The sequence below is a fragment of the Eptesicus fuscus genome, chromosome 2 (genome assembly GCF_027574615.1).
Source record: "Eptesicus fuscus isolate TK198812 chromosome 2, DD_ASM_mEF_20220401, whole genome shotgun sequence".
Classification (NCBI taxonomy): Eukaryota; Metazoa; Chordata; class Mammalia; order Chiroptera; family Vespertilionidae; genus Eptesicus; species Eptesicus fuscus.
In genome coordinates, this window is record NC_072474.1 from 33,057,881 (window position 1) to 33,070,677 (window position 12,797).

General features: G+C 42.6%; 1 pseudogene; it reads left to right on the forward strand.

The window, feature by feature from the left end:
* Positions 1-1,763: 1,763 nt before the first annotated feature.
* LOC103300846 (60S ribosomal protein L4-like) lies at positions 1,764-12,577 on the forward strand (annotated as a pseudogene).
* The last annotated feature ends 220 nt before the right edge of the window (positions 12,578-12,797 follow it).

Sequence of the window (12,797 nt, forward strand, 5' to 3'; positions counted from 1 at the left end):
GTTCAATCCCATGGCAGTTAGCACACAGCTCAAATTTCTTAATAAGCCATTGCCTACTCTGTGCCTATATTCCTTCAAGCTCTGCTGCTGATGCTTCTCTTGCCTACAAAGTGCCACTTTGCCAACCTACCTCTGGCCTTTTCCTGACAACATGAAGCAGCATATATGCTCACTCCTTGAGGACCCAATAGTTCCTTCTTCTCAGGGGCCCTACAGCATTACTACAGTGAAATCTCTGAGGTTTATGCTAATATCTCCCACAATAGAGGGTGAATGCTGAAAAGTAGAGCAGACAGCTTGCTCTCTCCCTGCCAGCCTCTTGACCAGCTCCTGCACGAACCCACGGGACAGGCCCCTACAGTCCCAGCTGCTGTGGCCTGACTCACCCAGAAGAGGCTGTGCAGGTGCAGGCAGACTCTTTGCGGGTGCCTGGCACCTGAGCGAAGGGACTTCTCCAGCGCATGAGCCCTGGTGTCCCAGGGGAGGGGAGCAGGGGGAGTGAGAGCTAGCTCAGCGGATACCCTGCATTTTCACCATATCTCCATCCCCATCACCCCCATCCCCAGGTAGCTGGCAAGAGGTCGCAGCCTCCCACCAAGGCAACCGTGGGAGGTTAGTCACCACTACCCACCCCCAGATCCCTGTCCCAGCCTGTGGCCTGGCCCCAATTGGGCGATCAGGGCCTGCAGGCTGCGGGGAAGAACTGGGATATTAGTCAGCCAGCCCCAATCAGGGGATCAGGGCCTGCCAGCCATGGGGAGAGGCCAACCACCACCAAGGTGGGTGGGCGGCAGGTTGATCGGGGACTGTGGCCAGGGGAAGGACCTGGTAGATTGGCCACTAGCCCCAAAGAGGGAGCCGACCCTCAGCCCCCCTGGGAAAGGAGCTGCGTCTGCCACCACCCCAATCAAGCGATGGGATTCTGCCGGCTGGGGGGAGGGACCAGGAGGTTGTCCGGCAGGCCCCATTAGGCGATCAGAGCCTGCAGGCTAGGGGCAGCTCCTGCATTGAGCATCTGCCCTCTGGTGGTCAGTGCACATCATAGCGACTGGTCAACCAGTCTACTATCTGCCCCCTGGTGGTCAGTGCATGTCATAGCAAGTGGTTGAAGGGCCTTAGCATATCATTAACATATTACACTTTGATTGGTTGAACGGCCTACCAGTCGACCGGACAGTTGGCATATTAGGATTTTATTATATAGGATACATACAACAAAGTAGATAAATTTAGCTGAACAGCAATAGAAGAAACCCATCTAGGGTGTATTAGGATACCATCTGCAGGAATTATTTTAAGTTAATATTAGTCTACAAGCAATTAAGGATTGCATTCAAAGTCTACCTTACCTCATTAAAAGAATTTTCCCTTTGTAAATAAGAAAATCAAGAACAAAGTTCACATTATATATAGAACATTAGATAGCTATTGGCCATATTAGTAAACAGCTGTGCAGCTTTAACATGTTGGATAGTAAAAGGAAAATTACCCTTTCCACTCTGTATCTCAAAAGAGCCCCTTAACCAAGAACTAGTACAGAACCTAAGGTTAGCAAAGCAGCTTTGTCTGTTGAAGACCTCAAAGGTATCTGGAAAATCACCCATATTTTAATACATGTTCTCTGTATGTGAGTACAGCACAGTCCACAGACAACCGGAACTGGTCCACTGAGCAGCTTCCGCTTTCTCCTTTCATTAAAAAAAGATTAAAATTTCTAGCACAAGTTTTCCTGTGGGAGCCACTGGGTTGAGAGGAGTGTGGCCTTCTCCTCTCCCTGCCATGGCGTGTGCTCGTCCACTGATATCAGTGTACTGTGAAAAGGGGGAAACATGTGGCAAAAATATTCACTTTGCCTGCTGTGTTCAAGGCTCCAATCCACCAGTTATTGTGAACTTCGTTCACACCAACTTGTGCAGAAACAAATAGACAGCCCTGTGCTGTCAGTGAATTGGCAGGTCATCAAACCAGTGCTGAATCTTGGGTACTGGCTAAGCTGTGGCTCAAACTCCCAAAGTCCAAGATGGTGGAACTCATCATTCTGGCCAGGTTGCTTTTGGAAATATGTGTCGTGGAGGCTACATATTTGCACTAACCAAACCTGGCACCATTGGCACCCCAGAGTAAACACAACATAGAAGCAGTATGCCATCTGCTCTGTCCTGGCTGCCTCAGCCTTCCCAGCACTGGTCATGTCTGAAGGTCATCTTATTGAGAAAGTTCCTGAATGCCCTTTGGTGGTTGAAGGTAAAGTTGAAGGCTACAAGAAAACCAGAGAGACTGTTTTGCTTCTTAAGAAACTTAAGGCCTGGCCCTAGCTGGTTTGGATCAGTGGCCTGCAGACTGGAGGGTCCTGGGTTTGATTCCATCAAGGGCACATACCGAGGTTGCAGGCTTGGTACTCAGTGTGGGGTGTGCAGGAGGCAGCTGATCAATGATTCTCTCTAATCATTGATGTTTCTATCTCTCTCTTTCCCTTCCTCTCTGAAATCAATATATATATATATATATATATATATATATATATATATACATATATACATACATATATATACACATATATACATACATATACAAATATATACATATATACATACATATACAAATATATACATACATATATATTTTCTTTTTTATTTATTTTTTATTTTTTATTTTTATTTTTTTTAACTACTGCAAATGTGGGTTTATTCAACTTTGAGAGTCATATTTAATCTATTACCAAGGTCTTTAATTCTTTTTGTAAACACTGATCAATCAATAAAATACAGAGATGAATCAGCTTTTTTTTTTTTTAAAGTCAAACTGGCATTTATTTTTTTTCTTTTTTTTTTAATTTCTTTATTGATTAAGGTATCACATATTTGTCCTCGTCCCCCCATTTCCATCCCACCCCCCTCCCCACACATGCTCCCACCCCCCTGTTGTCCTTAACCACTGGTTGGGCTCATATGTCTGCACACAAGTCCTTTGGTTGATCTCTCCCTTTATCCCCACCCTTCCCTACCCTCCCCCTGAGGCCCGACAGTCTGATCCATGCCTCCTTGTTTCTGGGTCTGTTCTTGTTCATCAGTCTATGTTGTTCATTATTTCCCCTAGATGAGTGAGATCATGTGCTCTTAGAAATACACTTATAAGAACCGAAAATGAGACAAGCAATAATGGTTATGGTGACAGGCAAATGAATCGGTCTGTAGTGAGTTTCTTTCTGAGCCAACAGTTCTTTTGAGACCCAATTTCAATGTCCAACAGTTCCTTATGTGTACATGTCAGCATTGACATTTCAGTTCTGGATGGTGGACAACTGGTGGTAATGCAGGTCTGACTCTGTCTGGTTTGGTCCTGGGCAATCTGCAGTGATGCACAGCTGCTAACTGCTATTATGGGAAGGCCACATCAGCGTCTTCTGTCTCTGGACTGCTTCTCTTCTGTATTCATGGCTGGAGTAGTCCTGTCGATTCTTCTCTTGCTAGAATCCACATGGTCTCGGAGTTGTTTTCTGAAAATATACAAACATATTCTCGACCAAAAGTTAATAAAGGAATATTTTCTATAAATTTGACTGGGGATCCTTTTTCAATTTTTGCCCAAATGATTTTCCTCTGGCTTGTTTTATCACCTTGTGTGTTTTTCATGGGTGTCTTGCTTTTAGCCTTACAATTAATTTTCTAAAGTATTAATTTTCTAGATGTAATTTACTTACAGGATATTTTTCCTTACATGATATTACTCTATTATCCCCTCCTTTTTTGGTTTAAATGTTAGGAGGCTTTTGAAAATTTTATAATGTAGTCTTGATGGCTTTTAAATTTTAATTTTTTGTACTATAATATTACTGTTTTAGGTTCATTACATGGTGCACAATTTTATCGTGAGATGAAGTACCAATAAAGATTTTAGTTGATACTTTAGGAACACCTTTTTGTCCAGTACAGTTATTTTTCTAGAATATTCACTTGTTTCAACTGGCCAATTTAAATTTGCCTGAAAACTTGACTACTATTTTACTGTCAAATTTATTACTCTAACAATAATCTTGTTTTACCCTGTAAATATTGGTGGAAGGGATTATTTGCCTTCTTGAGTAGGTCCTGAGCATTCCTGGTGGTAGGCTGGATTTAGATATCATAAACCCACTTCCCCACAACATGGGTACAAGACAACTCAAACAATTCTTGTTGGAGTGAGAGGGCAGCTGCTGTCGGCCAAGTCTCTGTCGGTCACCTGGGTCCTGATCTGAGCTGGACATGGGAAGCACGAAGCAGCCATGGGGGCAGGAGATCTCCCTCAGAAGGGGCTAGGATTCAGGCCCCTGCAATGTTGGGGGGGTGAGGGTCTGTGCCCCACCTCTGTTGATCCCCAAATTCTCTCCTGATGTCCCCTCTGCGACTGTGCCTGTCTTAGGTTGTTCCTTCCTTGAGGAATCTTACCCGTCTCTGGCTAACCAGCCATCCTCCGGGGCCAAGCAGGGTGACGTGAGGTTCAGTTTTGTCTCCTTGGTAGCCTATGCCCCCATGGCCTCCATGCCCAGCTCCTGTCTTGGGATCCCCTCGCCTGCTGGCGGGGCCCCAGCCCTGATCACATATCTTTTGGAACCCGGGTTTCTTCTCCAGGGGGGGCTCAGTTCGCCCTACTGGGTGAGAGACAGATCCATGGCACCAGCCATAACGAGACTTCAACCTCGACATGAACAGAGAGCTCATGCAACAGCTGTGAGCAATTGAATTGTGTCAAGAGGGTCTCTCTTGGCCTAAAGGGTAAGAGGGACCAATATAGAGTGCTCAGGTGCCCTCCCAGGAGGCCCTCCACACAACGAAAAGGGTTAAATCCTTACATGTCCTTTTTAAATTGCTGCCAGACATTCCAAGAATTAGTTTGTACATTTGCTTGGGATAATTATATATTATGCTGTAGTAATTCTAAAGTATCAAGAGATGTGTTAAGTTTGTATCCAAGCACCAAACAGATGACTTTTTTTTTTTATTATTCCCAAGGGTGCGAGGAACTATTATAAGTATTGGGGGTGATCCGAATCTGGGGATACATTTTAATGATAGTGTAGAATAATATCATGCAAGGATATTCTTTGTTCTCATCCAATGGAATTCCCTTTCAAACTGGCTGTCCATTTCTTTTTATGTAGACAAGGTGTTAGTTACATTTTTTGGACCTCTACCAGGGGCACGTAGTGATAGTAGTGACACCCTTTCTTTGGTATCCACACAAGCCAGAAACCTCTCTTTAATTGTATACACAAAGGGGCATTGTTTTGATTTCGTGTCCTACAAAAGGGAAGCTGGGTGGAGACCCCTGTGTATTTATACTTTCTTGCCCCACCCATGGACCTCCTATATGTCCAGGGTGTTTGGTATTATTGGTAACTACATTAGTCAGGGGATCAGCCCACGTAAGGGGTCTTACTCATGAAGGGTCAGAAACATAAGATCAAAATACTTACCCTCTTGTCCCAGGTAAAATTACCGTACATCTGATGATTGCTAGCGTGGCTAGAAAGGCGTTCTCAGGCATTCTTGGTTTCTGGTTATCTCACAATTTCTTCCCTGAGGTTTGACGTTCTGATTGATGTTTCTCTGTTTCTGGATCTATTTTCTCCCCATCAATTTATGTTGTTCATTATATTACACAAATGAGTGAGATCATGTGATATTTATCTTTCTCTGCCTGGCTTATTTCACTAAGCATAATGTTCTCCATCTCCATCCATATTGTTGTAAATGGTAAGAGCTCCTTCTTTTTTACCGCAGCGTAGTATTCCATTGTGTAGATGTACCACAGTTTTTTAATCCACTCATCTGCTGATGGGCACTTAGGCTGTTTCCAGATCTTAGCTATGGTGAATTGTGCTGCTATGAACATAGGGGTGCATATATCCTTTCTGATTGATGTTTCCAGTTTCTTGGGATATATTCCTAGAAGTGGGATCACTGGGTCAAATGGGAGTTCTATTTTTAGTTTTTTAAGGAAACTCCAAACTGTTCTCCACAGTGGCTGCACCAGTCTGCATTCCCACCAACAGTGCACAAGGGTTCCTTTTTCTCCACATCCTCTCCAGCACTTGTCATTTGTTGACTTGTTGATAATGGCCATTCTGACAGGTGTGAGGTGGTACCGCATTGTTGTTTTGATTTGCATTTCTCTAATGATTAGTGATTTAGAGCAGGTTTTCATATGTCTCTTGGCCTTCCTTATGTCTTCTTTCGAAAAGTGTCTATTTAGATCAGTTGCCCATTTTTTGATTGGGTTGTTTATCTTCTTTTTGTTAAGCTGCATGAGTTCCCTGTAAATGTTGGAGATTAAACCCTTATCGTTGATATCATTGGCAAATATGTTCTCCCATGTAGTGGGCTTTCTTGTTGTTTTATTGATGGTTTCCTTTGCTGTGAAAAAGCTTTTTATTTTGATGTAGTCCCATTTGTTTATTTTCTCTTTAGCTTCCATTGCCCTAGGAGCAGTATCAGCGAAGAAGTTCTTTTGGCATATGTCAGAGATTTTTCTGCCTGTATATTCCTCTAGTATTTTTATGGTTTCCTGTCTTATGTTTAAGTCCTTGATCCATTTTGAGTTTATTTTTGTGTATGGTGTAAGTTGGTGGTCTAGTTTCAGTTTTTTGCATGTATCTGTCCAATTTTCCCAACACCATTTGTTGAAGAGACTGTCTTGACTCCATTGTATGTTCATGCCTCCTTTGTCAAATATTAATTGAGAATAGTGATTTGGATCTATTTCTGGGTTCTCTATTCTATTCCATTGATCTATATGTCTGTTCTTGTGCCAATACCAGGCAGTTTTGAGAACAGTGGCTTTGTAATATAGCTTGAAATCTGGTATGGAGATCCCACCTACTTTGTTCTTCTTTCTCAGGATTGCTGTGGCTATTCAGGGTCTTTTTTTATTCCAGATGAATTTTTGGAAAGTTCGTTCTAGGTCTGTGAAGTACGCCGTTGGTATTTTCATGGGAAGTGCATTGAAATTATAGATTGCTTTGGGTAGTATGGACATTTTGATGATGTTGATTCTACCAATCTATGAACATGGTATGTTCTTCCATCTGTTTATGTCTTCTTCTATCTCTTTTTTCAGTGTTGTGTAGTTTTCCGCGTATAGGTCTTTTACCTCCTTAGTTAAGTTTATTCCTAGGTATCTTAATTTTTTTGGTGTGATGGTAAATGGGATTGCTTTTTTAGTCTCTCTTTCTGTAAGTTCATTATTGGTGTATAGAAATGCCATAGATTTCTTAGCATTTATTTTGTATCCTGCTACTCTGCCGAATTCATTTATTAAGTCTAGTAATTTTTTGATGGAGTCTTTAGGGTTTTCTATGTACAGTATCATATCATCTGCAAATAAGGAGAGTTTTACTTCTTCTTTTCCAATTTGGATGCCTTTTATTTCTTCTTCTTGTCTGATTGCAATGGCTAGTATTTCCAACACTATGTTGAACAGAAGTGGTGAGAGTGGGCATCCCTGTCTTGTTCCTGTTCTTAGGGGAAATGGTTTTAGTTTTTTCCCATTGAGTATGATGTTGGCTGTGGGTTTGTCATATATGGCTTTTATTATGTTGAGGTATGATCCTTCTATTCCCAGCTTGCTGAGAGTTTTTATCAAGAAAGGGTGTTGGATTTTGTCAAATGCTTTTTCTGCATCAATTGATATGACTATATGGTTTTTATCTCTCAATTTGTTTATGTGATGTATCACGTTTATTGATTTGCGAATATTGTACCATCCTTGCATTCCAGGGATAAATCCTACTTGGTCGTGGTGTATGATCTTTCTGATGTATTGCTGGATTCGATTTGCTAGAATTTTGTTGAGGATTTTGGCATCTATGTTCATGAGGGATATTGGCCTGTAATTCTCCTTCATTGTGTTATCTTTACCTGGTTTTGGTATTAGGGTGATGCTGGCTTCATAGAAGGAGCTTGGAAGTGTTCCTTCTTCTTGAATTTTCTGGAATAGTCTGAGGAGGATAGGTTTTAGCTCTTCCTTAAATGTTTTATAAAACTCCCCTGTGAAGCCGTCTGGCCCTGGGCTTTTGTTTGCTGGAAGCTTTTTGATAACTTCTTCAATTTCTTCCATAGTTATCAGCCTATTGAGATTTTTAGTCTCTTCCTGAGTAAGTTTTGGAAGGTTGTGTTTTTCTAGGAATGTGTCCATTTCCTCCAGGTTGTCTAGTTTGTTGGAGTAGAGTTGTTCATAGTATTTTTTGACAATCCTTTGTATTTCTGTGGGGTCTGTTGTTATTTCACCTCTTTCATTTCTGATTTTGTTTATTTGGGTCCTCTCTCTTTGTTTCTTGGTGAGCCTGGCTAGAGGTTCATCAATCTTGTTTATCCTTTCAAAGAACCAGCTCTTGGTTTTATTGATCTTGTGTATTGTTTTTTTGGTCTCTATGTCATTCATTTCTGCTCTGATCTTTATTATTTCCTTTCTTCTGCTCACTGTGGGCTTTTCTTGTTGCTCCCTTTCTAATTCTTTGAGTTGTTGAGATAGATGATCTATTAACATTTTTTCTTATTTTTTGAGGTAGGCCTGTAGAGCTATACATTTGCCTCTCAGGACTGCTTTCATTGTGTCCCATAGGTTTTGCAATGTTGTATTTTTATTGTCATTAGTTTCCAGGATGTTTTTAATTTCTTCTTTGATCTCATTGATAACCCAATCATTGTTTAGTAGCATACTATTCAGTTTCCAAGTGTTTGAATTTTTTGGAATGTTTTTATTGTAGTTTATTTCTAATATTATGCCATTGTGGTCTGAGAAAATGCTTGATATGATTTCAATCTTTTTGAGTTTGGGGAGACTTTGCTTGTTACCTAATATGTGGTCTATTTTTGAGAATGTCCCATGTGCACTTGAGAAGAACGTATATTCCCTGGTTTTGGGGTGAAATACTCTGAAGATGTCAATTAGGTCCATCTGATCTAGTGTGTCATTTAGAATTGCTGTTTCTTTGCTGATTTTTTTGTCCAGAGGATTTATCCATTGATGTCAGTGGTGCATTAAAGTCCCCTACTATGATTGTATTGATGTTGATCTCTCCCTTGATGTCTTCCAGCAGATTTTTTATGTATTTGGGCGCTCCTGCATTGGGTGCATATACGTTTACCAGAGTTATATCTTCTTGCTGGATTGCTCCCTTTAGTATTATGTAGTGGCCTTCCCTATCTCTTATTAAAGCCTTTACTTTGAGGTCTATTTTATCTGATATAAGTATCGCAACCCCAGCTTTTTTCTCCTTTCCATTTGCCTGAAAAATGTTTTTCCATCCCTTCACTCTCAGTCTGTGTGAGTCTTTTGCTCTAAGGTGGGTCTCTTGTAGACAGCAAATATATGGGTCATGTTTTCTTATCCATTCAGCTACCCTATGACTTTTGATTGGTGCATTTAATCCATTTACGTTTACTGTTATTATTGATAAGTACCTGTTTGTTGACATATTTTTCCTTAGTGTTTGTGTTTCTTCTTGCCTTGCTCTTTCTTCTTTTTACAGCAGCCCCTTTAGCATTTCTTGCATTGCTGGTTTGGTAGTGATGAACTCTCTTAGCCCTTTTTTGTCTGTGAAGCTTCTGATTCCACCTTCAATTTTGAATGATAGCCTTACTGGGTATAGTATTCTTGGATTCAGTCCCTTGTTTTCCATCACTTTGTATATTTCATTCCATTCCCTTCTGGCCTGGTGTGTTTCTGTTGAGAAATCAGTTGATATTCTGATAGGAGATCCCTTGTAGGTAACTTTCTGTTTCTCTCTGGCAGCCTTTAAGATTCTTGTTTTGTCGTTGGTGTTCGTCAGTTTAATTATGATGTGTCTTGGTGTCGGTCTTTTGGGGTTCAACTTGTTTGGGACTCTGTACTTCTTGGACTTGGATAGTTTTTTTCTTGCCAATATCAGGGAAGTTTTCTGTCATTATTTTTTCTAATAGGTTTTCTATTCCTTGCTTCTCTTCCTCTCCTTCTTTTATCCCTATTATTCGAAGGTTGTTTCGTTTTGTGTTGTCCCGAAGCTCCCTTAGGCTCTCCTCTTGCTTTTTAAGTCTTCTTTCCAATTGCTGCTGTGTTTGTGTGTATTTTCCTACCTTGTCTTCTAATTCGCTGATGCGGTCCTCAGCCTCTTCTACTCTACTCTTTAAGCCTTCCATTGTGTTCTTTATTGCAGCTATGTCGTTCTTCATCTCCTCTTGGTTTCTTTTCATGTTGGTGACATTTTCATTCAGCTCCTTATAGCTCTCATTGAGTTGTGTGTATTTGTCATCCATTCGTTTAAACATCCTTATAACGAATACTCTGAATTCTTTCTCTGTTAAGCTGCTAGCCTCAAGTTCATTTAACTCCCTTTCTGGTGATTCTTCCTGTTCCTTCCTTTGAGAATTTCCTTTCTGTCTCCCCATGTTTTCCTGTAATGTTTTAATTGTAGTTCCAATTGCTTTGCTACCCAGGATCTTTTGGTGATGGTGCTACTGGTATAATCTCTCAGTTCTCCTGGGCTTGGTAATCTAGTGTAGCTCCCTACTTGAGCTACTTGGGTTCTCTTGATGTAGGCCTGGAAGCTTGAGAGGCACAACTGTGGTGTCTAAAAGTCAGCAGCTTTGGAGTGGAGTGTCCCAGTTTTTGCTGTCTTGCACCCTTAGTTGAAATCACGCGTGTCCAGTGGGAACTCACAGTGGCACCCAGGAACCGTCTGTTGGGAGATCTCCCAGTGGCTCCCACTAGCACCCTGTGTGTAGATGGGCTCAGGGTGCCTGCCTGTTGTATATTCCCTTCTGTGGAGGTGTGTTTGCAGGCGCACACCTCTGACGCAATTTGAGAGACTCTGGCACTGAAGTTGAACAGCTAGGGTGTATGTGGGAAGTTATTCAGGAGAAAGGAGTTCAGATTTTCTGCTGTTGGGCAGCGCGCCCTTGCCTGTACAGAATCACACCCAGCAGGGGCCCCAAGCAGCTTTCCAGAGGACCCTGTGGATATATGGGCTCAGGGTGCCTTCCCTTGCTCTGGCCCTGAGTTTGCCAGCCCTGGAGTGTGCGCGAACTGGTGGCGTGCCCCAGGGCGCAAAGCTCTGAAGCCCCCTGGCACTGAAGTTGCACCACAGGGGTGTCCCTGGGCAGTTATTTAGGAAGAGGCAGTTCAGAGATTCCACTGTAGGGCCGCGCACCCTTGACTGTGCAGAATCACGCCCTCAGGGGCTCTCAGTGGTTCCCCAGCACTGCCTGGGCAGTGGAGTGCCCGGGTGCCTATGGGCTGGGGACGCGGAGAGTCCTGAGCTCCGGCACTGGGGAGGGGGAGGTTGCACTTACCGCCCTCAGCGGCGCACTTTTGCAGATGGAGGTCTCAGGGTTCGCGCTTCTGCTGCTGGGATGGCAGGTCTTCTACCAGAGTGGCTGTAGTGACCAGGTTTGCTTCCGAGACCAGACTAGGTGGTGGTAAGGTTAGGATTCTAGTCTCTAGCAGTTCCGTTCTTAAAATGGCGGGGTCTCTGTGCCACTGGTGTCCTCCCTGGAGTGTTTGCAGCAGCCGCGGGGTCTTGCCAACCAGGACCGCCTGGATTGGATGCCCCCTGGAAGAACTGCAGGGTCCAACTGTCCCTATTTCATTCACACACACAGCCACACACGTCCACACACACCTCAGTCACTCCTTCACTCGATCACACACTCACCCTCCCTACCTACCTGCCGGTCGCCATTTTTCCAAATCCTATATTTTCTTTTTTAAAATATATATATATTTAAAAAAACAAAATAAACTTAAGGCCTGGATTGACATAAAAAAGGTCTATGCCTTTCAGCAAATGAGAGCTGGAAGGGGCAAAATGAGAAACCGTCCTCCTACCCAGCACAGGGGGCCTTGCATCATCCATAATGAGGACAACAGTATCATCAAAGCCTTCTGAAACATCCCTAGAATTACCTGCTTAATATAAGCAAACTGAACATTTTGAAACTTGCTCCTGGTGGGCATGTGGGCTGTTTCTGCATTTGGACTGAAAGTGCTTTCCGCAAATTAGATAATCTGTATGGCACCTGGCATAAAGCTGCCTCCCTCATAAGGAGTAACTACAACCTTCCCATGCACAAGATGCCCAATGCACACCTAAGCAGAATCTTGATAAGCCCAGGATCCAAAGAGCCCTCTGAGCACCACACAGGAAAATTCATCACAGAATCCTGAAGAAGTCTCCCCTGAAAAACCTGAGCAGCATGTTGAAGCTAAATTCCTATGCAAAGACCATTCTTCTCTAAGCCAAGAATCATAAGCTCCAGGTGTTTAAAGCAGCAGCAACTCTAGAAACCAAATTGGATGAGAAGGAGGTTCTAGGCAAGAAGTCTGTGGTCAGGAAGAAAGGAAAGAAGGCTGCTGGCATCAAGAAGCAGAATCCGCCTTTGGTGGGAAAAAGGCTGCATCTACCAAGAAACCAGCAGCTGAGAAGAAACCTGCAGAAAAGAAACTTAACGCAGAAGAAAAGAAGCCTGTAGCAAAACTTAAATTTGTTTCTTCCATAAAGGTCAATCACTTTGGACAGCTAATTTTGAAGAAAACGATGATCAAAGATATAAATAAATAAGAATTCCTAGCAGATGAAATAGCTATCTGCTGTTTTCTGAGAGTACCTCAATGAAAATGACTCTAATTAGTTCAATATTTAAACCAACATGGACCGTGTGTGTGTGTGTGTGTGTGTGTGTGTGTGTGTGTGTGTGTGTGTGTGTGTAGACAGACACACTTGGGCACTTCTATTTGTTGTATTCTTCAGTGGCTCCTTCCGTCCCAGCAGAGCAAACTCA